Source organism: Lepidochelys olivacea (genome assembly GCF_965140295.1).
Source record: "Lepidochelys olivacea isolate rLepOli2 genome assembly, chromosome: 17".
NCBI classification, from domain to species: domain Eukaryota; kingdom Metazoa; phylum Chordata; order Testudines; family Cheloniidae; genus Lepidochelys; species Lepidochelys olivacea.
Window position 1 is genome coordinate 3,585,845 of NC_140427.1, and position 22,253 is coordinate 3,608,097.

Genomic DNA, 22,253 nt, shown 5'->3' on the forward strand with positions numbered 1-22,253 from the left:
ACTATGGCAGATTAGGCAAAACAAGACCTGCCATTTCAGATCTCTGCCTGGAGGCGGAACAGGGAAACCAGGCAAGTTGTCATACAGAGATGAATCGACTCTGTCCTTTTGCTGAAGTGATACTTTTGTGGATTGATTTCTTTCCCTTTTCCCCACCCTGGTGGTATATGACTGTCTGGTGTTCTTACCACTTTCTCAGCTGACTCTCCCTGTTCATTCTCAGACCCCTGCTCTAGCTACTAGATCACACGTCCCCGGGCATCACCGTCTGCTGCCTCTTACTGGTGAAGGTGGCAAGATCACTTGAAAGTTGTATGCATTGCTAGTGGCAGCACTAAGGGCAAGAAGCTGTAGCAGGATTTCCTGGTGCTGGGAAAAGTTCTGTTTCCTTAGTTCCTGTCTCCCCATAGAACCATGTAGCTTGAAAGGCAGGTCCATGCAGAATCGTAAATGTTTTACACATTCATTTATTTTGTTGATTCTTCACATTTTACAAGTTGAGCTCTTAGGTGGAGGAAGCTAAAGGTGTATCTGTCACACCAGCAGGATTAACATCCTCTGTAAACAAACCATAACTCACAATAAACTGGGGTGGAGAGCTGACTTTTCTAAGGGAATCTGCTTCCAAAGCCCTCTGAAGAAGACCAGAGCAATAAATTATTAGGAGCTACAGTTATCCTAATGCTGAGTCAGAGCAAGTGTAATCATTTAACCTCCCACCCTGAAATCTTCTGAGGCAAAAATAAATCAGTTAATCACTAAGGAAAAACTGTAAAGGGGGAGAGAAATGGCTCTTTAATTCTCCTTTCAGGAGGTCAGAGTGCTGTAGGATTGGCTATTCTTATGTAGAGCTTCAGAGAGCTCCTCCCACTCTTATTACAACGTACTTTCCATTCTGGGGTCTGTGGCTAGCGGAAGGAGGCTTTGAAACTCGGCTCTCAGCTCCGAGAGAGAGGGGGGGGGGGGGCTTTGAAAAACTAGATTCTGCAGCTAAGTGTGCACAAGCTGCATGGAGTTAGTTCTGCACCAGTTCAGCTTGCAGACCTCTGATGCAAGTTGTTTTGTGATTAGCAGTGAGCTTTGAAACCACCAGGAATACAATTATATTCTAGAAAACGTTGGTTTTTTTCTAAATGGTTCCTCTGGAGCTTTTTAAAGCTCTTCATTTCTGAGAAGGCTTTACGCCTGCTGGCTGTGTGAGTCACAGTGTGGCCAGACAGACGAGGATAGTGTGTATGTGTGACTGTCACATGCAGTGACTAACACATGCTTCATGCTCTCTTCTGATGTAATTTCTTCTCTGTGCAAAAGGAGCAAGCAAATATCTGTGAAATTGGAATAATGCTGCCCCTCCGTGCCATGAAGCTTAGTTGTTGAACGTTGATGAAGTACTTTGTGACCCTTTTGGTGTAGGGGAGCTAAAAAAGGGCAAGGTGGTAATATACTAACCTCCTTTGGTATTGGGTACGTTCTTCTTTCCCCAGAATATTGGGTATAATAAACACAGATGCTGCAAGCTGGGAAAGACCAGCCTGTTTCTAGAAACGCTTCCTCTACTTCCCTGTGAACTTCTCTAGCCCCCGAGCATTGCCAGTCTGTGAGGAAACCAGGTTTCTGCCATCATGAACCAGTTACTTGGGGCTATTTCTGTGCAGCTGGAATCCAGTGACAAAATAGGTCAGAGCAGTGTTGGATTAGCCACTGGGCCAATGGGGCCCATGCCTGGGGGGCCCCTGGAAAAATGGGCACCCCATGCCCTGACCCACTCCACCCAGCGCTCCTGTCGGGGAGTGGAGCAAGACCCCATGCCCCGACCCCACTCCCTGTCAGGAGCCCCGGGCAGGCAAGGCAGGGCAGGGCAAGCCCCCATGCCCCAAACCCTATTTCTCTGGCAGGAGCACCAGGAGGGGGAGCGGGAGGGACTCCAGGTGAAAGGGGTGGGGAGGGGCTTCCACTTACTCTGACCCAGGGTCCCACAAACCCCTAATCCGCCTCTGGGTCACAGTAGAATGCAGCACGGGTATTTAATGAACACATACTGACCCTTCCGACTCCTAGGCCTTGCCCTTATGAAATGTGGTACAGACACCCCAAAGGGGGGGACACTAGGAGCAAAGGATTGGCAGCAGAGGGAGTGGAAGTGATAAGGTTTCCTTTCTTTAGTGTGCCCTACATTTTCAGTAAACTTTCCTTTCAAGAGCTAACATTTCTGATAGTAACAATGTACTAACCAGAGAGAGAACAACAGCGTTGTGTGGGAAAGAGGAAAACCTGGGTCTAAAGTGAGCGATGTCTGTCATGAGGCACATCTGAAAGGTGACGTACCTTTTAAATCCCTGCTTGAGAGCATTGAAGTTTATTCCACTCTGTTACCAAGACATTTCCATAGGATGACGACACCTCCAGGTAGCTAGCATGGAAAGTGGAGATGCATAGTGCAAATACCTCACTTAGCAGCTTTCAAAGAGAAAAGGAGTACTTGTGGCACCGTAGAGACTAACCAATTTATTTGAGCATAAGCTTTCGTGAGCTACAGCTCACTTCATCGGATGCATACTGTGGAAAGTACAGAAGATCTTTTTATACACACAAACCATGAAAAAATGGGTGTTTACCACTACAAAAGGTTTTCTCCTCCCCCCACCCCACTCTCCTGCTGGTAATAGCTTATCTAAAGTGATCACTCTCCTTACAATGTGTATGATAATCAAGGTGGGCCATTTCCAGCACAAATCCAGGGTTTAACAAGAATGTCTGGGAGGGGGGAGGGGTGGGACAAAACAAGGGGAAATAGGTTACCTTGCATAATGGCTTAGCCACTCCCAGTCTCTATTCAAGTGTTGGATCATATTAAAGAAGTTCTGAATTAAAATCACAAATGAGTTTGATTCCCCATAGTTTAAATTCCAGGGTATTACTAATGAAGAGGTCTCTTGTTTTTTGGTACCGTTTCTCTCCCTCTGTGTGTGAAACTTGCAAGCTGCTAATTGTGTTAGACATTCTAAGACAGAGTCTGTCTCAAAGCAATTCACAGAGAGAGAGAGAGAGACTCAAAGCAATACTCTAACAGAAACTCCCCGCCCTTTTGTTGTATTAACAATTGTGATTAAAATAGAGATAGAGGATGTATGTGGATGGATGCTTGGTGTGGATAATAACTGAATGATCAGGGAGGTGCCAGCCTAAGAATCCAGTGTCCATCGGCTGAAGAAGGCATCAAGTGGAAATAACCAGAGGACCCCCCGGAGGGCAGACTGGAATCCACCCAACAGCCTCAAGAATGGGAGAACCAAAGAACAAGATAACATCTAGCAGCACGGAGCCGTCAGGAATGTGCTATCTGCTGATTGATTCAGCAACAGCATGATGAAGCAGTTCCCATAGACTGGCACAGGAAGAAATTCCTATACAAATAGACTCTAAAAAGTGAGAACTTTGGGGTCTGATTCTGCAAACCAACTTCCAGGAGCATCAGATGAGCATCTGACAAGGCCCTTCTCTCTCCTCATGTCCAGGCCACCTGGCCAGTGGCTTGGCATGAGCAACTCTAAGGCTGGTAACTATGATAACAACCTTGCAGAACCTGTGTGTGTGTGTTTGTATGAATGAATGTGTGAATAAATATGAGATTGAATGGAATGTTATAGCTATAACTAACTGCTTACTATGATTCTTTCTGTATTCACAATAAATGTGGTATTTTGCCTTTTCCCCTTTAATAAGATCCTGCTGGTTTTTATTTTATTGGTATAACACAAGCCTAAGTTAATTGTATCCAATTTGCAAATGAATTCCAATTCAACAGTCTCTCGCTGGAGTCTGGTTTTGAAGTTTTTCTGTTGTAATATCGCAACTTTCATGTCTGTAATCGCGTGACCAGAGAGATTGAAGTGTTTTCCAACTGGTTTATGAATGTTATAATTCTTGACATCTGATTTGTGTCCATTTATTCTTTTACGTAGAGACTGTAGAACCTTTTGTAGTGGTAAACGCCCATTTTTTCATGGTTTGTGTGTATAAAAAGATCTTCTGTACTTTCCACAGTATGCATCCGATGAAGTGAGCTGTAGCTCACAAAAGCTTATGCTCAGATAAACTGTTTAGTCTCTAAGGTGCCACAAGTACTCCTTTTCATTTTGTGACTACAGACTAACACGGCTGTTACTCTGAAACAGCTTTCAAAGGTAACCCACAAGGATACCCTGGTAATGGCTACAGATGCTGGTAGACAGATAGAGGCACTGATAAAAATGGTCTGCCAGTAGTTTGCCGCATCTATATTTCAATGTATTTCACTAGAATACACACTGAAACCCCAACTAGGAAATCCACAACAGACTTGCCTAACTGTGTCTCAGCAGCCAGCAGTCCTGGGAGAGTCATCTGCAGGCAGAGTGAGATATTGAAACTACAGTCCTGCATCGTTCACGTGAAAGCCAGGAACAGAGTTATGAGGTCCCTTCCATGCCTTCTCTTTTTAATAAGTAAGTGAATTTTATTTATTTTCCACCCGCCTAAATTAGAAAACGTAAGTCTTGGACTGTGAAAAGAAAGTTGTGAATCTGAGGACTTGAGGCAGTCACTTAAGCTGACGAAGTAAAGTGCTTTATGCCTGCAGCGTATTTTGGAAGTTTCAAGGTTTCAGCACTTACTGTAGATGCACTGTATAAAAGTCCTTGTTGCAAAATTATTGGTTTTCTAGTATTTCAGCATGATCAGTTAATCGTGGGGGCGGGTGGGGGCGTAATTTCAGTGTCTTGTAAGTTCTTGCAATTCTCTAGAAAAAGCTAGTGTTCGTGAAATCCACTGGGCTCAACTGTATTAAGGGGACAGACAGGTAGGGGCTCAGATATTATAGTGGTGAGGATCATATAACTGCCTGGGTATATAGATAGACTGCACTATATAATCACGATGAATCAACTGAGAAAATTCTGTTCTCATTTACATAAGTAAAAAGCTTTATTTAGTCAGTGAGGTTAGTGTCTTTACACTGTTGTAATGGAGAGCAGCGTGTGAACCAGTGTCTTTATGTCCATGAGCTCTCCCTTTTATAAGCATCCTGAGAAATACATGTCTGTGTGCCAATCAGGGAATGCATTGAGTAATTCATTGCCCATGGAGATTTGGCTGGCTGAACTCTGATCAAGTGTTCTGAACTTAGTATTTAGGATAAAAAGAGAACCTCTTTCTCAGCCCTTTATTTGGAAATAAGGATTGATATAAATAAAGAGGCAGATATGAATTAGAAAATTCACTTTGAAATTCTGGAAGTAAGAAGTTAAATATAAATGAGGACAAATAGCTGTTTAAAAACCTACTCACTTTTGATACTGGCAGGATGCTTCATTTCCAGGCTGCTCCCTGCAGCTACTCCCCACATGAGCTAGGAGCTCTTTTGTCACCAAGCACCAGAAGTGAAACCCAGGAGACTGTCTTCTGTGTTTTCCATGCCCCTGCTGTTGGCACCCAAGCAGCTTGGAGGAGAAGGTGGAATCAGCCTGACCCACATGAAGTGGGGAAGGAGGGGATAAGAGGGGAGGGAGTAGCAACCTTCATTCAGCCCCTTCTTCATATGTATTTTGTTACAATCTTGACGTGATCATATACAGTTTCCTCCACAAGACCCGTGCCTTATTCAGTGCACTAACTGGACCATGCTCTGGGGATGAATCAGGGTTGTGGAGGAGACTGTTGTCTATAGAACCCCTTCCTCATTTGTTGCAGAAGTTGGAAGTGAATGAGGCAGGGGATTGCAGGAAGAAAGAGGATGGTTGCATGGTTAAGGCAGTTGATTGCTGCCCTGGAAAACTGGACTAGCCACTAACTATGTGTTCCTTATTTTATGGGTGCTCAACTTGAGACTGTGTGGTCTGATTTGCAGAAGCGCTGGGCACACAAAACTGCAACTGAAGTTGTTTGGAGGAGGGCTTTGAACATACAAAGTACTATAAAAATGCTAAACGCACTGAAAAATCAGGCCCATGGCATCTCATGTTAGGCACACAAAATTAGTGGACGTTGACAATTTTGGCTTTAATCTCTCTGTGCTTCAGTCCCCCATTAATAAAATGGGGCTAATCCTACTACCGCACCTCACAGGTGTGCGTGAAGATAAATTCACGGATGTTTGTGAAGCACTCAGATAGCACGGTGAGGATACCTTAGAAGAGTCCACAGGGAAATAAATAATTTGCAGGGTTTGGCTGGTGTGTGGTGAATATGTCTTGAGACCACACAGTGAACGATGAGGATAAAAAGAAATATTGCATAACAACCCAGAGTGAGCATCCTCCCACCTGCGCAGCGAACAAGGCAGGGTTCTCTTGGAAAAATCAGTATGTGTATCAGAATGCATAATCATAAGGGGGGCGAATTAGGGGTGCACAGCTAACATTAATTCTGGCATTTCCTAAATTGAGTGATTGGCTTTGCAACCTCAATGTTCTTTAAACATAATTTTTGTGTGCGTGTGTTGTGTGTTAGATTGCATGCATCTGAAATAGGTTTTATAGGTCAGCCATTGAAGAGTAGAGTATTTGTCTGTTAGGTGTATTCTCCTAGGATACTAACATTAGGTTAACATACTCAAGCTCAGAGTTATAGGTGACTTTCATCTTTATTAACCATGTAAACACTGCATGGGGATTTCTACAATTCTAATTAAAACTCCCGAACTCCTACTCTGCCCGGATCTAACTCATGTAAACTTAAACTAAAATGGAATAGCTGTCAGTGACCTCTATCCCATCTTAGCCTACAACAGAGCTCCTCTCTTCAGTGCACTTTGGTATCCTCTGTCACCCTTTTCTGTGCCTGTGGGTTTTATCATCAGGTGTTAGCCTGTAGACGCTGGGCTCAGCTCTGGGTCTAAGCATGTCCTGGTTATGTGCTGAGGAGCTTTCTGTCAGTTCTATCCCTTGTATATAAACTCCATAGCTATTTTGCCCATACAGAAAAGGCCACGTCCATCATGCATCAGTTAATATGTGATGCACACGGCTTTTTATTTATTTTTTTCGTGAAAACACCTTTTCAGAGCCCTGTTTGAACATTCATTCCTCAGAACACCCCTGTGGGAGGAAGATCAGTTTTAGCCTCCTTTTATGAGTGGGGAGATTAAGGCACAGAAAGGAAGTGACTTGTTTATACAGCAAGTCATTGGCAGAGCTGTGTTTAGAATTTAGGAGTTCCTGGTTCCCAGCTCTGTGTTCTTTCCTCCAGCCCTTGCTACCTCCCAGTTTTAAGCAATTCCATGGCATTATTCGTAAGATTAGAGGTTTGCCCCATGGCTGTAGTTTTGCCTTTCCCTTCTGCTGGTGTGCTGTGTGCACTGGTTGTCTGCGTGACTACCCCAGAGATGGCTGCATTTCAGGGGGGAAATGATTCTAATGTAGTTTTATAAAGCATTTCTGACGGAAGGGGCCTTATAAACATACTGTATTATTAGACATGCACTACGCCAAAAGATGCATGCACAATTCAAGAAGCATACCCACCCCCATCCCTACTCCTGCTTCAGAAGTTCAGAGCCCTGAGATACCCCCCAACCCACCCCCGAATGCCACAATCTGCTCTAAATGGCTCTGGTATGAGTTCTGGAGCTACAGTCTCACTTAAGCCCCGTGTCTCCTCAAAGTGTGATTGTCTGTCATAGAATATCAGGGTTGGAAGGGACCTCAGAAGGTCATCTAGTCCAACCCCCTGCTGAAAGCAGGACCAATCCCCAACTTTTGCCCCAGATCCCTAAATGGCCCCATCAAGGATTGAACTGACAACCCTGGGTTTAGCAGGCCAATGCTCAAACCACTGAGCCATCCCTCCCCTAACGGAGTGGCTTTGCAGGAAGGAACCCATACAAGCCTGATTTTGGCAAAGCCTGTGACACACATGCAAAGCCAAAGATAAACATGATATAGACAAGCCGTGGTCTCTGTCCCCCTGGCAATCTCAGGAGAGAAATCAATGTTCACAGGTTTGCAATAAGTACAGATGCCTCTCCAAACCCAGCCTCCCAGCCTTTTGAATTTTGCTCATGGCTGGTTCTGTTGGCAAAGATTTCACAGCACATTGCTTACAACAGTCTCTAAGCTACCTTCCCTTCCTACATAGGTGGACAGATTATCTCATAATTTTCCACAATAGAGTTTCTTGCAACTCTCTCTGAAGCAGACAGGCTACTAGACTAGACTTCGTTATTCACCTTCAAGTCTCTCCTTAAAAAATCTCCCCTGGCCTGATGGCTAAAATACCCCGACAAGAGTACTCCCAGCTATCTTCGAAACACCACTGACTTCCTGAGGAAACTACAATCCATTGGTGATCTTCCTGAAAACACCATCTTGGCCACTATGGATGTAGAAGCTCTCTACACCAACATTCCACACAAAGATGGACTACAAGACGTCAGGAACAGTATCCCCGATAACGTCACGGCTAACCTGGTGGCTGAACTTTGTGACTTTTGTCCTTAACCCATAACTGTTTCACATTTGGGGACAATATATACCTTCAGATCAGCGGCACTGCTATGGGTACCCGCATGGCCCCACAGTACGCCAACATTTTTATGTCTGACTTAGAACAATGCTTCCTCAGCTCTCGGCCACTAATGCCCCTACTCTACTTGTGCTACATTGATGACATCTTCATCATCTGGACCATGGAAAAGAAGCCCTTGAGGAATTCCACCATGATTTCAACAATTTCCATCCCACCATCAACCTCAGCCTGGACCAGTCCACACAAGAGATCCACTTCCTGGACACTACAGTGCTAATAAGTGATGGTCACATAAACACCACCCTATACCGGAAACCTACTGACCGCTATTCCTACCTACATGCCTCCAGCTTTCATCCAGACCACACCACATGATCCATTGTCTATAGCCAAGTTCTACGATACAACTGTATTTGCTCCAACCCCTCCCCCAGCACCTGCCGTGAGATGTGATGGCATAACTGGCCAGAGATTGCCGTGTTTGTTCTCTTGGGTTTGTGGGGGAACAGCAGTTGGTGTCTGTGCTGATAGGTGGATAGAAGGGTTGTCATGGAGACAGCCTAGATAGTGTAGGGGAGAGAGCTAGAGTAGCAGTGTATCTATAAAGGAGGAAGGGTTGGTTTTAGCTTTGGAGTGTTTAAAAAAACCAAAACCAACAAACCCCCAACAATGCCCTTGCTCATTTCAGCAGAGAGTGAAGTAGACAATACCCCCAGCATGTGTCATTTCCCAGTGCAGTGCGGGAATCTCTTAGGACTGGGGGATCTGCCTTACTGCCCACTACATAGATGAGTTGGGCTCCCCTCACTTCCAGTGAGGGAATTGGGCAAGTCCCCTTGGGACCTATTGCTTGGTCGTGGCCCACCTGACCTGACTCAGTATTTCAGACAATATGCTGCTTGCTTCAGCGCAGCGGGGGTAGAGAATCAGATGAATGATGTCTCCCTGCCCCATACCGCCAGCTAAGGCAACTGGCATTGCTGTGGGTAATGGTTGGACTGGAGGTGCAGGTGACTAGGGTAAGGTGGAGCATATTAAGGTGGAAGCCTTCCCTGTCCATCTCTTGTTAATAGCACAGGAAGGGATCCACTGGTGACAATGACAGGATGGTGGGAGGGAATGGTAGGAAGACTTCCCCCTTCCCTCCCCACCCAAGAGTCTGCAAGAGAAATTGGATAAACCTGGCAGATGTTGCCATATGCAATGCAATCCCAGGCTCTTCCCTAAACTGGGAAATGTCGGGTCTTGCACCATACTGCATCTTGTCGAATAGCTATTGAGAACAGTGATGGTTATTTATATGACCAGCCGCTGGTTGGCACTGTCCACATACCCCATGGTATTGTAATGGGAAAAGCTGTAAGGCCAGGCACTAAAAGCTGGGCTGCGAGAGCTGCTGCCAAGCTAAGGTGGTGGTGGGGAAGTAAGAGACCTTTCGCTTCCTTTATTGAACTGCGAAATATCTGTCTGGCTGTGATGATCATAGAATCATAGAATATCAGGGTTAGAAGAGACCTCAGGAGGTCATCTAGTCCAATCCCCTGCTCAAAGCAGGATCAATCCCCAATTTTTGCCCCAGATCCCTAAATGGCCCCCTCAAGGATTGAACTGACAACCCTGGGTTTATCAGGCCAATGCTCAAACCACTGAGCTATCCCTCCCTCCCGATGATGAGTTAAGTCTACCCAAGGGTCAGACACAACAGTGACCTATGGGAACATAGAGGGGAAGCCAGCATGGTTGGCTTGAGCTGATAGTTACATAGATTTCTCCCTTGTACTTTGCAATGAGAACAGACCCCGCTTCCTCATTCCCACCCTGCCCTTCTTATTTCTCCATTTTCTTTAGGGTTTTGGCTACTTCCTCAGTGGAGGACAATCCAAGCAGGCAGCTCGGTAGGCTGAATAAGTGTACTCTTACCTCCAATGGGCTCCACTGCGAGGAAGTTGGCCTGAGAGGTACAGTCTGGCTCAGTCTTCCCAGTAGTTGCTCTGAATTGGTTTTGAACGGGATGGGGACGTTGCAAACGCTAGCAAGTGCCATCACAGAGAGACTCGGGCAGGAGGCAGAGAGAACTTCCTGACGCATGAAGGATCTCTAGGTCATCACTCAGCTTTGATGGGAAAAGAAATCCAAATGCACACTGCCATGGTTTGGGGGGAAGCTTATCTTAGTGTTTGGAGACCGTCTAACTTGAAGCCTACTTCAAAGCCCATTGGAATCCATGGGAAAACTTGGTGTGTTTCCATGGTGCCCATCACCACAGTAGTTGAACTTAGCATATTAACAGATGGATTAACTGTATAGGCTACTCCTAAAGCCCTCACACTGAATTAGCAGCCTTTGTCTGAGTGTATCATGTCTGCCCAAGGATGAGAAATGTTGAGATGACCGGTGCTAGGAAACCTACGAGGCATATTTCCATTTAATTAAATTCCCCCCCTTTCTGCTTGATTTATTTTATTTTTTTAACACTATTTAGGAAATATTCAAAAGTCAAAAAATATCCAGGATGGTGGCATAGTGATAGCCAGAAGCGCAGAATGGATCCTGGTAAGTAGATTGGCAGATCCTCAGGGCTTGGAATGTCTGTTTGTAATGTACAGTATCCATTTGCTGCAATATATAAAGAATCAGAACTAATACTGCTGTGTACTGATGGCATCCTGGCAGTCAGTGGGCCTCTAGCCTCAAGCATTATTGCATTGCCATGCAGGTGACAAGGTTTGAGGACCTCTCTTCAGTTGTGGGGAGGGCTGTACCTTTGAGTCTTCAAGGGGAAACGGTGCTTGGCAGATGCCATCCCTCCCGAGAGGAGGCGGAAAGGAGGCTAAGCAGAAGGTGTTTGAACTGGGCAGAGACTTGGACTTGGCTGATGTGCTGCTGTTATCTCTGGAGCCCGGTTGACTTGTGTGTGTTTTAAATCTAACACCACTTCCTGGCTGTCCTGGATTGAAGCCTCACCCTTTGCTTTGGTTAAGCATTGAAGTCCAACACAACCCAGGCATGATTATTGGTCCCCTGGCCTGATTGATTCTGAAGTGTTGCCAGTTGGTTTCTTTGCACATCTTTGGTCAGTTTGTTCATTACTTATCAGCGTTGCCCTCCCTTCCCCCACAGGCTTGCCTGCAGAAAAAGTGGCACCGGGCCCTTAGCATCACAGAAGAGTTGAATGGAATTTGTACCCAGCTCACAGCAGACTTCCAAGAGAAGGCTTTCCTTAACCTTGGCAATATCAGTATGGAAGCAAAGCGAGCAACTTGTCTGTGGGGAGGGACCTTGACAATGGGAATTGCCTCTGTGCTGTCCATGACTTCAGTTCCATTCCAGCTCCGCTCCCCTGACACCAGATGCCTCTGAGCACCAGCCAGGTGGCTTCTATTGCCTGCTAGGAGTATCTAAGAACCAGAGTTTGAGCTGAATTTTGCCATCTGTTATACAAATGTGGCTCTGCGGATTTCACTGGGGTTGTGCGGGGGGACATCAGGGTAGAATTTGGCCCTAGGCATTCTTGAATAACTGTGTGTACTTATGTTCTGTTACATGCCTTGTGCATCCTGCATGATCAGGCACTGAGGGACAGATTTTTAAATGCATTTAGGTGTCTAAGGATTCCAGCAGGCATCTAGTGGTATTTTCAAAAGTGCATAGGCACCTAATTCCCACTGATCTAAATCTTTAGGGATCTAAATACCTTTAAAAATCTATCCCCTAGCATGCTGGTTTGGGAGACCCTCTGGGGGTGGGTTATGATAGAGAAATATATCTGCATCATAACCTGTTAGTTAAAAACTTGTGTTTCTAAAAACTATTTTATTTTGGTTCTGTAGTTGAGACCAAATTTAACAACAGGGACCAAAATAACAACAACAACAAAATCAACGTTACGGACACTGACAACTTCATCGGTGCAGACAGTGCCCTGGGCATCAGCACAGCTGTCGATAGCACCTCCAACAATTCAAGAAGCAGCCATGCATGCGAAGGTATGTGCTAGCCTAGGTGGTCTCATGAGTCAGGGGAGTAGGGTGGAGAGGTGTGTTAGATGGGAGCTAAATAACTTTCAACCCACTGTTGGGAGTGAGCTGGGTAGGAAAAGGGGGAAGATGAAGGCTGATTTGTGGTGATGTGTAGTAATCATCGTAGTAATTTAGTCACTGAGCTTTTCCTCGAAGTCTCTCAGTATTGGTGTAGCACTGGTGGAGTTCCCAAGTGTAAACCGCCATACAATATCAACTAGATCTACTCTGAGTGTGGCTGGATGACATGCTGGTAAAATCAGCGGCTACACCAAATTGGTGCTCCCATCGTTGCTAGCACTGATGAAGCTGCAGAACCGGGAGTCGCTTCAACAGAAGCTGAGCGAAAATGCAGCCGTTTTGGACACAGGTTCCAGAGCCCCGGGTGTTGCATATGATTTTGGGGAAATAATTCCTGTTCCTCTCCCCTTTTTCATTATTGCTAATTATGTGGTTCCCAATTTGCAAAGCTGGGGAAGGTTGGGGTTCCTGACCTCTTGCTTATGCTGCTCTGTCTTGTTGTCCTTTCAAATGTCTACTTTTAACTCTCCTAGCAGACTCAGGGACAGAGATCGCCATTGTTCTGGATGGATCAGGAAGCATCGAGCCTGAGGATTTTGAAAGAGCCAAGGGTTTCATCTCCAACATGATGACGTCATTCTGGAGGAAATGCCCAGAGGTGTGTGCTCTGCTCTTCCTCCTGACCTGGGCAGGCGTCTCAGAGTCTTGTCATGTTTCAATAGACAGAATAGGCTGTGATTTCCCAGGGATACTGAAAAGTCTTCTGGGTTATGCACAGGGCTGGGAGTCAGGAGATCTGGATTCCAGCCTCAACTCTTGCCTGACTTAGTGTTTGAGCAGTTCACTGACCATCTGTGCCTCAGTGTCCCCTTCTGTAAAATGGGGTAATTCTTTTTATACTATGCTTACCTCCATGCTGTCTGAGCACTTTACCAGCCCTATGAGAAACTATGCTACTGGAATCTGTGTTCCTTGCCCTCCCTCCCTCCCACTCCTGTTCCGATTTGATTGTGGAACAGCTATGTTGAAGCAGTGTGGTTTGTATTTTGCCCTGGTTTTGTACCTTGCAGAGTTGTTGTGCTGATCGGCTGCTTGATGTTAAAGTGCTCTCAGATCCTCAGATGCGTGGTGCTAGTTAAAGGGCAAACTAAAAGTTTGACTAAATTTTAACACGATGGATTTTGAAATATCCAGAGGGTCTGTATCAGTCTGTCTCTCCTGAGGGATTTAGTGCAAGAGTGAAACCACACAGACACAAGGAGAACTGGAGCGTGGAGACTGGTTGGAGGAGCGACTAGATCAGCATGGGGGTGGGTTTTCATTCTTGCTTTTGGGTTAGTCTAGGTGCTTTAGACGGCTTATCACGCAAAACTTCCACGGTACTTTGAAGCACAACCGAGGAAAATAAACTACAAGAGAAAGAAAGACATCTCAGCCATTACATTTAATTACAGTGAACATGGTACTTGGGAATGTCGAGAGGCTGACGACAGGGCCAGGGAAGATTGGGCCAGATTAGAAGTTCAGATGGATAAAATGGATAAAAATAGCAGCACTTGAGCAAAAGAAATTGCACGCTGTTCTCCGACCTGTGGAACTGTCCAAGCAGGGGCTGCCAGAATACAGGGTGTGATGAAAGCAGAGGGATAAAATGGGAGGGAAATAGATCCATATGCTAGCTACTGTGTGCTCCATATAGAGTCAAGAATAGCTGAGGAGACACTTCCCATCCACTGTACTTAATGCCAAGCTTGGCACTTGGAGAAAGTGGTCTGGGGATCGCTGCCTTGGCTCTTGCCTGGCCTCACTGGTTCTGCCTTTCCCAGGGTACGTTTGCTGTGGTACAGTACGGAGCAGAGATCCAAACTGAATTTGACCTGCAGGAAAGCAGCAACAAGTCTACTGCTCTCTGCAAGGTCCATAACATAATGCGGCTGGGCTCTGTGACCAAGACTGCATCTGCCCTGCAGCACGTGCTGTGAGTTACACGCCCTCGAGAACTCTAGAGCCCCCCTGGGATTTCTTCTGCTTCATGCTCGTGGCGTATCTCTCCTTAAATTGCTCCCCGCAGACACCCTCTGATCCCGCCTTGTGTCTTCTTCTCACAGCCTGGAGCCTCTCCCTTTCCTCCATTCATAATGCATCCCTGGCCCAAAGGTCCCACTGACAGAGGGGGTCTGGATGTGGCTCCCCCTGGAATCCATCAGGTCTGTTCCAGGTATCCTCCATTGGAGGGGTGGTTAAAGGGCAAAGCTGGGGTTCCCTCCCAGCTGCCTTAAGAACATTAGAACCTGCCTTCAGATTCAGAGTTCCCCTTGACCTAGTGGGGGGAGGAGGGAGTAAGGCCTAGTGGATAGAGTACAGGACTGGGATTCAGGAGACTTGCGTTCTATTCTTGGCTCTGTCACTGTTCTGATGGATGACCTCAGGCAAGGCATGTCTCCTCTCCATGCCTCGTTTATAATGATACTGACCTGCTTTGTAACGCGCTCTGAGATCATTTGATGAGAAGCGCTGTTTTAAGAGCTAGGCATTATTACCCTGGACGGAGTGATCCTGTCCCTGAAGAGCACAAACCCATCTGCTAATGACTTAGTGTCCTCCACATGTGTTAGTGCAGTGGGAACTTTCTCGCATGCTGGAATTTCAGGGAGCCACCATCAGCCCGTTGATGACCTTGACAGACATACAGCTGTGCACATGTAGCGTGTTCCATAAAACGCATCCGGGTTTGCATTCCTGCAGAGATGCGATCTTCAATGAAAGCCGCAGTTCGGTCAAGGATGCTCACAGGATGATCCTTGTCATGACCGATGGGGAGATCTTTTTGGACTCACTGAGCTTAACGGATGTGATGAGCTCCCCGAAAATGGCCACAATCGAACGTTACGCCCTTGGGGTAGGTGTGAAGTGACGCGTGAGCCCAACTCCTTTGCTATAGCTCGTTTCAAAGACAAAAAGCAATTAGAGGGAAGTGGAAAGGACTGCTAGGACCAGCAACTTCCACGGATAACAATGTGAGTAAGGGCTACCTGTTTAGAGTGACATTCCTCTGTTGATGCGTGTACTCAGAAACTTTGGTAGTGAGCCAGGGAATAAGGAGAGGGTGAGTGGAGAGGAAATCTAGGGTGGCCTAAGCATCCAGTCTGAAATACCCAGACTTCCTTGACCCAGTCAGCCTTCCATTCTTCTGGGTGCCGTAGAGTTTATTGTGTATAAATAAGATCCTAAACCCTGAGGTGCTGTCTGCTCTGTGGGAAATCCTGGAATCCACATGGCACTTCTCTCAAGAGCAAGGGAAAAGCAAAACTTTCCCTCCCCTCACACTCCAGGGTGTGACACTAAATTCTTGGGATCCTCTGGGAGAAAAACCTTTTTATCAATGTAAGAAGGTGGCGATGATTAATGAATTAGCTAATTTATTGTTATGGCCCCATCTGCTGTTCAGTCTGGTTACACTCTGAGCAGAACTTCACAGTGATGTAGAATAAAGTCTGCTGGCCCAGTGAGCTCAGATGAATTCTTGGGCAGAAGGGTTTGCATTGGCCTAGGGCCTAAATTGGAAGTGGTCTGTGAAACTGGATTACTCTCTTGCCTCTTGGTATAAGGATGGCTTGGATTAGCTATTTCCTTGCAGATGAATAATTCAGAATGAGGATTCCCTCTGGAATCCAGGCTCCTGGCTGCAAACACCTCACTCTGTTATTGCCCTGAGTGTTTTTGGATCTCTTGGGCATTTGTTTGTTTTGTGCCTCTGTGTGAAAACTGCTCCACTTCCCTGCCATAGCCTAGTGGTTGGCTTCTTCTCCATAGGTCCGGTGACGTCTTCAGCAAGCAAAGGGCCTTGAAAGAGCTGCAGCTCATTGCCTCAGACCCTGATGAAGATTACTTGTTTAAGCTGCCTGTGAAGCCTTGGATGGCTTCCTGTCAGTGCTGGACAGAAATATTTTGGGTACCTCAGGTAAAAGGCAGTAGTGTCCTGCCACTAACAAACGCTCCCGTTCTCTGTAGCCTGCACAATGAGGAGTGCTGTGGTTTTGTAAATGTAAATAAAGCTCCAAACCTCAGACCGTTAAAGACCTTGTTCGTTATCTGCCAAAGCATCACAAAAACAAAACAAAAATCAAATCAGCTGAAATTCCCTGGGTAATAATTTCCCAGAGGCTTCCCTTGCTTGAGCCACACCCTTCCCTGTTTGATCCAGCCTCCCCTTCCTTTTATACTTTGCCCCAAGTGACCTGTAACTACAACTCCCAGTTTTAAGGGACTCGAGGGATGTAGCAGGTTTTCTGAGAGGCTCATGCGCACCAAGATCCTCTGCTCACGTGCTGGCAGATTGCTTCCATTGAATACTGTTCTGCTCCGAGTTCTTGTCATGTACACAGTATGTTGCAGGGTTACTACCGACCCTCCTTCTCAGAGACATATCTTCCAGACGATCCTTTAACGTACTGCCAGGAATGTCTGCTGTGAGCGTAAGGTAAGTTACACCTGGCACCATGTCACGGCTGAACCGCACAGCATTCCATTTCCGTTCTGAGGTGAAATCCTCCTCCCACTGAAGTCAATGCTAAAACGCCCATTGATTTCATTGAGGCCAGGGTTTCACACCTAGGCTATCTCTACACTGCAGTTCCGAGAGGCATCCAAGCTAGCTGGCTAAAAGTACCCATGTAGGTGTGACAGCACAGGGTGACCGCCCAAGTAGAATCCCGTCCAGGACCCTGGGTATATCCTTCGGCAGCTCGCCCATGCTGCTGCGCCTTCAGTGCTCTCTTTAGTGAGCTAGCTCGAACAAAGCTATCTTGAGGATGCCTGTCCATGCTGCACTTCCCAATTGCAGTGTAGCTACTATACCCTTGTCTTAAGCCCGTACTTTAGTCTGACCCATTATGGGCTGAAAGGACGCTGAATGTGTGAAGCTCACGGAGTCCTGGCCCAGGGCACTGCTGCTAAGCATATTTTCACTTTTTATTTCTTTTCTTCCCCTTCTGCTCCCTCTTCATTTCTTGTTTCTGGCGGCATATCTTCTAGAGGCAGGATCTGGCTATGAAAACCAGAACAGCAACAATAACAAGATCAGCTCTGACATGGAAGAGGATGACGATGACTCATGTAAGCGATGAAATACCTTGTCAAGGGATTGTGCTGTTGAATATCAATGACTAGCATAGCCTAAAGTCTCCCTGTGTTGCTGAGGACAGCTGCACTCTGAATGCTGACACTGCAATTGCAGCTTTGCAGTTTCACGCCCGTTAGCTGGCTATTGAGATGCATTTCTCACAATGCTGGAATAATGATGGTCCTAGTCAAGAGCTCTGAGCTCCTGACCACCTTCACCTAAATCATGCTTTTCATGTCTCAGCAGACTCAGGGACAGAGATCGCCATTGTTCTGGATGGATCAGGGAGCATAGAGCCTGAGGATTTTGAAAGAGCCAAGGCTTTCATCTACAACATAATGAAAACATTCTATGAGAAGTGCTTTGAGGTACTCTCTTCTTCACTTATTGGTCTGCAAATATGGCAGCCATGGCACTTCATTAGCATTAGCAAGGAGTACTTGTGGCACCTTAGAGACTAACCAATTTATTTGAGCATAAGCTTTCGTGAGCTACAGCTCACTTCATCGGATGCATACTGTGGAAACTGCAGAAGACATTATATACACAGAGACCATGAAACAATACCTCCTCCCACCACACTCTCCTGCTGGTAATAGCTTATCTAAAGTGATCACTCTCCTTACAATGTGTATGATAATCAAGTTGGGCCATTTCCAGCACAAATCCAGGTTTTCTCACCCTCCGCCCCCCCCCCCAACTCACTCTCCTGCTGGTAATAGCCCATCCAAAGTGACCACTCTCTTTACAATGACAGGTTTCAGAGTAACAGCTGTGTTAGTCTGTATTCGCAAAAAGAAAAGGAGTACTTGTGGCACCTTAGAGACTAACCAATTTATTAGAGCATAAGCTTTCGTGAGCTACAGCTCACTTCCTCAGATGCACTAATAAATTGGTTAGTCTCTAAGGTGCCACAAGTCCTCCTTTTCTCTTTACAATGTGTATGATAATCAAGGTGGGCCATTTCCAGCACAAATCCAGGTTTTCTCACCCTCCCCCCCCCCCAAAACACACACACACACACACACAGGTAATAGCTTATCCAAAGTGACCACTCTCCCTACAATGTGCATGATAATCAAGGTGGGCCATTTCCAGCATAAATCCAAGTTTAACCAGAACGTGGGGGGGGGGGGAGGAAAAAACAAGGGGAAATAGGCTACCTTGCATAATGACTTAGAATCATAGAATATCAGGGTTGGAAGGGACCTCAGGAGGTCATCTAGTCCAACCCCCTGCTCAAAGCAGGACCAATCCCCCAATTTTTACCCCACATCCCTAAACAGCCCCCTCAAGGATTGAACTCACAACCCTGGGTTTAGCAGGCCAATAGCCACTCCCAGTCTCTATTTAAGCCTAAATTAATAGTATCCAATTTGCAAATGAATTCCAATTCAGCAGTTTCTCGCTGGAGTCTGGATTTGAAGTTTTTTTGTTTTAAGATAGCGACCTTCATGTCTGTGATTGCGTGACCAGAGAGATTGAAGTGTTCTCCGACTGGTTTATGAATGTTATAATTCTTGACATCTGATTTGTGTCCATTTATTCTTTTATGTAGAGACTGTCCAGTTTGACCAATGTACATGGCAGAGGGGCATTGCTGGCACATGATGGCATATATCACATTGGTGGATTTGCAGGTGAACGAGCCTCTGATAGTGTGGCTGATGTTATTAGGCCCTGTGATGGTGTCCCCTGAATAGATATGTGGGCACAGTTGGCAACGGGCTTTGTTGCAAGGATAGGTTCCTGGGTTAGTGGTTCTGTTGTGTGGTATGTGGTTGTTGGTGAGTATTTGCTTCAGGTTGGGGGGCTGTCTGTAGGCAAGGACTGGCCTGTCTCCCAAGATTTGTGAGAGTGTTGGGTCATCCTTCAGGATAGGTTGTAGATCCTTAATAATGCGTTGGAGGGGTTTTAGTTGGGGGCTGAAGGTGACGGCTAGTGGCGTTCTGTTATTTTCTTGATTTTCATACACATTGATTTTCATACACCTTGATTTTATACACATTGTAAGGAGAGTGATCACTTTAGATAAGCTATTACCAGCAGGAGAGTGGGGTGGGAGGAGGAGGTATTGTTTCATGGTCTCTGTGTATATAATGTCTTCTGCAGTTTCCACAGTATGCATCCGATGAAGTGAGCTGTAGCTCACGAAAGCTTATGCTCAAATAAATTGGTTAGTCTCTAAGGTGCCACAAGTACTCCTTTTCTTTTTCTAATACAGTTTACCTCTTGCCTTTGAACACTTTCTCAGCATACCCCTTAACTACTGGTGCAGGGGTGGGAGAATCCAGCATTCACAGAAAGCTTCCCACCTACAAGCTCTTCTTGTTTATGGATAGATTTCACTTCAAACCCCTTTTATTTTAAAAGGGTTTGCAGTTTTATTCTTCAGTTCATTATAGATATTGAAAAGTGGAAAATTCCCAGTTGCCTCAGTGTTTTACCACGAACTCTAATGGCCCATGATTTCTCTGTTCCTGGATTGTGCAATGAATCGTTACTTGAGTCCGGTTTTGTGTAAACATCTGGCTTGGGAGATGCCTCTCCCTGTCTGATTGCTCACCTCCCTGCTGTGAGATGGAGCCAAAGCTTATGAGCACAGTTCTCTATGTACACAAATACATACATTCATAACCACAGTCTCTATACATATCTCATGATAACCATCAGTTTCAGACCAGTAAAAGCTTCTGTAAAAGACCATAGTCAATATACTTTTACAGTAAAATAACATAGTATGCAATCATTTGGTTTAACTGCTTCTTTTTGGGAGTTTAAACCCTCTGTTTTCCCCTGGGGGTGTCTGGACCCTGACTGTCACACTAGCTATTGGCATATATCTGTTCCTTGGCTGTTTTTTCATTATACATAGTGATACATATGTATCACATACTGGAGAGAAAGTTGGACAATAAAATTATCCAACTAAATCTATTTTAAAAGTAGCAAAGTGAGAATTAAAAAAAAAATTTGCATATATTCATTTTGCTTCTTTTGTTTAATAATCTCTTTCTTCATAATAGGCACATTTTTCAGTGATTTGGCAATTAGATGAAGCTTTATTTCCAGATAAGACTGCGAACATCACTATTAACGTCACAAAGTAAGACATGCCCTTTCTCACTTGTCATATTATAGACAGAAAACATAAATCACCTCCTATTTCCTTAATACTTCTCCATTAATCAGCCTGTGGGAGCCAGTTCCATGGAAACCCTACTTATCCGTCCCTCCGTTCTTTTAGAAATGTCCATGTATGTACAAATTATTCCCCTACCAGCTGAGGATTATATTTTCTCTTTGGAAATTAGAGAGAGAATGGGAAAGCCAACAAATTTACTTATTACTTAAGCAGAGTCCTGATTTACTACTTTTTCCTGAAGGATACCTAGTACCCCTTCTTCATCAGTAGGAAAAACAGTGTATAGTGTATACTTTTTTCAAAAACACAGGCCCAGTTATGTGCCGAGTGGATTTTTTGTTGAGGCCCCCATCAATTTTAGGGAGGCAAGGTATGGTGGGTACTAAATTCCCTCCACCCACTTAACTGGGGCCTGGGAAAGCAGGTTTTCAGAGTCCTTTGCTATCCTCTCGTATTCTTTTGGGGGTGGGGGGGGGAGGGGAGGGAAGTCTGTGACTGATTTCTAGGGGGTTGGGGGGAAGGCAAGTAAGCCTTTAAAAATAAAAAAAGCTGAGGCCATATTTATACCCAAGTAATGGGCACAAAATTGTACTTGACTCATTTGTCAACATTTTCAAACAAGATAGGAATATAAACCTATGATTTAGCACCTAAAAAGCTGGACTTAAGTGTGGAAAATAAGACCACAGGAATGAGCAGGTGCTCAGCATCTTTGAAAATCAGGAAACTGATGTTAGGAAACTAAAGATTTTATTTGACTAACTTTAGACAGCTAAATCTGGAATTTTTGCCTTTCAACTCTACTGCAAGCATAGTTGAAGGGGAAGGTTTTTGTACATGTTTCTACCATGCCAGCAAGCTTCTTGCACATGTGGAATCACCCTTAACTATGACAGATGTGAGCATTGCTGTATGCTCACACACTACACTTGTATTTGAAATATGGGGAGACAGGAAATGCTAAAGGAAAGGTCAGAATTCCTACCATATTATATTTATGGAGTTCAGACCGCTAGTAGCTCTGCAAAAGCTGCTCTTGACTGTACAGTGGCAATAATTCTCTTCATTCTCCTTGTATAAAGTCACTGTCAGCAAATGTCAAACTATAGAAGCTTTAGCGACAGTGAAAATAAATATACCATATATACACACCAGGTAGATAACTAAATGTGTTGTTTTACCCTTTATTTTTAGTGTAAATGAAAATAGCACTACTTTTGATTGAAGAACACATACTTGATATCAGATATGCTTTCAGTGCAGTTCTTACCAAGTAAGTCTTACGGAGTAGCCAAGTGCTATTGATATTCTCATCACATTTACAAACCTGTGTTGGAGGTAAAGTGAAGTAGGGGAACCCTGTTAAGACTATAGCATAATTTGTTGTTTATGAATTGCTGTTCCTCTACAAAAATTTTAATTAACCTTATTGTTTAAAACAGTC